Raw genomic sequence first — 3,842 nt, forward strand, 5'->3', positions numbered from 1 at the left:
GAACGACTCTAGGTGAGCTCAGGGCTTTAGAGACTGTGAATAGCTCAAGCCTATGGTTGGCATGAAACACTTTGATCACGAGCTTAGGGCTTTAGATGTTATGCACAACTCAAGGCTACAATTAATATGACCAACTCTAGGTTATGAACTTAAGGTTTTAGAGGCTATGAGTAACTTTGGGCTATGGCTAACATGAAAGACTATAAGTCATGAGCTCAAGGCTTTATATGTTATAAACAACTCAGGGATATGGTCGACATGAACAACTCCTGGTCGTGAACTTAGGTCTCTAAATGCTACGAACAACTTAGGGTTGTGGATGACATGAATGACTTTGGCTTAAGAGCTCAGGCCTCTAGATACTATGAAAGGCTTAAGGCTATTGTAGACCCTCAATTTTATCCGTTGACACTTGTATGTATCTTAGGCGTGTTGCCCGCACCCGATCTTTGTATGTCACAATCGTGGGGCCCTTGTTGGGCTTAATAGATTTTCGGACATCACGTGAGTTCACCTATAGTTCGATTTAATGCAAGCATTTGGTCCATTATGAAATGTCGTCATGGTCAATTCCTTGGTTTGTATCATACTACAAGTTAGAGGTTAAGGTCTGCATAAATACTTCAGTTTAGTTGAAGCTTGTTGCAGCCCATCTAAGTCAGGAGCACTCTAGCTTGTTTTAGTCATTTCTCCCTCATCCGAGCTTGGAATGGTGCACCATTTTTTTGTTTTATTTCTTATTCCTCGAGGGTTATTCTTTCAAATTTTGAGAATTTTTATCAAACGGCTCGACTAGTTTGTTTTTGGTGTTCTTGGCACCCTAGGTCCATTTAGATGCACCTAGCCTATTAGGTACACTCCTAAGTCACTTAACACAATTTTTTTTATCACTTGGACACTGATTCATCCCCAATTGGTGTGCAAATTGATTCAGTCTTCAGACGGGAGTTATCAACAAAATTTATAAACCTGATTAACCATATACTGGGGTAGCATAGCATAGTGGCTCTAAGATCGTTCATAGGGATGGGTTTTCATATCATGCATGATATTACTTTCAAAAGATGTTTTTCCTTTTACCAGTTAGCTTTAAAAGAAAACATAATCGTTTGGTTGAAAAGGGTTGGTTTTAAGATAACAATTAAAATAGTAACTGTGATTAATTACAAATAAAAGATTCTTGGATTTTCAAGTCCCTTATACAAAAAGGGAATATTCCGAATCTTTTCCTCGAATTGGGGATTTAACATATAATTATTTCCCGAACTGATGTGGTACAGTTGCTTCCCATTAATGGTTTCAACCCTAAACCCTCTCATTGACTCACCTTGTAATGGTTCATACCTCTCACCTGGTATTAGCCATTCAAGGAGGTCCTTCACCTTGGAATACCCTTCAAAAGCTCACAAGAGATAACTAATGGATGTCTCTGAAGAGTTCAAAAGCTTAGCAAGTGTTGGCTATTCTAAGTAATCCTACCTTTAAACCACCCCCCAGAGGCTCGCAAGAGATAACTAATGGATCTCTATGGATTGAGTCCTAAAATCTTACCAAGTGTTGGCCCAGGCGATTTTAAGGGATTTTAAGTTAAATAGAAAAATAAAACCATTAACGGGTCACAACCTCCTGTCATTAAAACTGAAACAAGGAAAACTCTCAATTTTGTATACGGATCCCTTACCAAGCTTCCTTTATTCCAAGAAACAAAAAGTCTAGCCACTCATCCTCTGAGAAAACGTCTCCATAGAGTGTTTAGCTAGAAAGAAAATAAAAGACTAAATGAGACGGTAAGATAGAGCAAAGCTTTGTATTTTTACTTACTAATAAGAATGTACAACTGATCCCCCAAGAACTTCTTCTGAGATCCCGAGATATGGAGATATTACAAATGGAGATATTCTAAGACATATATAGAGAGAGATATTTGCAACCCCTCACTAAAATATCCTAAAAAATCTATAAAAAAAAATATCTTCGACTGATTATAATATCTAAAAATATCTTCAGCTAATTACAAGAAGAGAATGGGTAATTACACAAAATATCTTGAAATAAAAATCTAATGGAGTTGGTAGAAAAATATCTAAAAATTACACAGGGGGAATTTCGCAAGGCAAAAGGGGACTTGCGAAATTGCTTTTCTTCAGTTGTGGTTTCGCAAGGCTGTGCAAGGCTTGCGAAAATTTCGCAAGCCTTTCGCAAATCATTTTCACAATTTTTGCAAGTTAAAAAGGGACTTGCGAAAAGTTCTCAAGTTGAAAAGGGACTTGCGAAATTCCTTCAGCTTTGTTTGCTCTTTGTCCTGTAGCACGCACTCGTCACCAGTTTCGCAAGGCAGAAAGAAACTTGCAAAAATTTTGCAAGTCTAAAAGGTGGCTTGCGAAATTGATGGATGTTAGATTCCTTCTCTGATTCTCTTCCTTACTCACTTGATTGATTTGGCAAAGGCTTCGAAGCTCTCCAAGACTTAGATTCTTCATGTTTTGAGATTCAACTAGCTTTTCCATGAACAGAACAAAGTCCTCCCTCATTCTTGGCTCATTTAAATGATCAAAAAGCTATTAACAACACCAAAACTTACCAAAAATTGATTAGTATACTTGCAAAGGTCCTTAATGTGCCAATTGGGTTAAAAGGTGTTAATTACTACTCAAAAGTGTTTGAAAAGAGTTAATTTTAGACTATAAAATAAAACTTTTTGAGTAGTAATCACTACCCCCAACCAACATATTGCTAGTCCCTTAGCAATAAAGGAGAGAAAAACAAAAATTAGACAGTACTTAATTTATAAAATCATGTTGATCACTCCAAAAAAAATTTTAAGTGGCATGACGTAGATTATACTCTCCCATAGAACATCAAATAAGCAAGACTCAACTTTCAATAGGAGTTATCAAATCACTTGCCTAATTAAAATTTATAAAAAGTAATCATTATGCAAATTTACATATCAATAGAGATTCCACTCCTAAAGGTCCAATGCTTACTCTTCCATAAAAATCTAAGTGTTATTTATTAGCTTTCAAAAATAGTATGCCAAACTATTCTTTCCCCCTAACCTAGTTCTTTTCCAAACCTTAGTAAACTGACCAACCAAACAAATAAATTAGGAACACACCTATTTTATTTCACAATTTTTTTCATTGTAGGAGTGCAATGCTCAAGGTATTATTTTTTAAATTGTCCATGTAACAGGGGTCCATCGATGACTCCCAACCAATTAAGGTTTAGGGAATCAAGCTTTAAGGATCTTTCGACCACTAACTCTTCAAATTTTACCCTGGACTTTTGAAATTGAAATAAAATACCTAAGCACCTACAATATGTTAAACTCCACCCATTCACCCTTGTAACAAGCATTGAGGTCAGTGGCTCCCAACCAATAAAGGCTTAGGGCACCGGGTTTTAAAGATTTTCACCATATACCCCTCAGACCTTGCTCAAGTTTCAGAGCAAGTATAACACTTTGTTATTTTTTATTTTTTTTTTTTGAAGGCTCATTGGCTTTTCATGAGGTGTCCCAACACTATTAAAATGAGGTCAAAGAAAAACCAAGTCAAAATTTTCCTAAGTCAAGGAGGTGAAATAGTTTTTCATCTTATAACCGGAACCTAGTGTGCACAGTGTGTGGTAAGATTAGAGTGGAAGAAATAAGGTTGAGTTCAATAGGAGTTTCAATAATTCATCAACTTCAATAAGCATAATACCAACTCTAAACTTCAAGTAAAAAGATAAGAATTCAACTCCTTCTATTTCATTTTGAGAAATTTTTCCTTAATAATCACGCAGAGTAGAGTAAAAACTTTAAACATAAGCAAAAATTTAAAAATTAAGTAAAAACA

The sequence above is a fragment of the Vitis riparia genome, chromosome 8, assembly GCF_004353265.1.
Source record: "Vitis riparia cultivar Riparia Gloire de Montpellier isolate 1030 chromosome 8, EGFV_Vit.rip_1.0, whole genome shotgun sequence".
NCBI classification, from domain to species: Eukaryota; Viridiplantae; Streptophyta; class Magnoliopsida; order Vitales; family Vitaceae; genus Vitis; species Vitis riparia.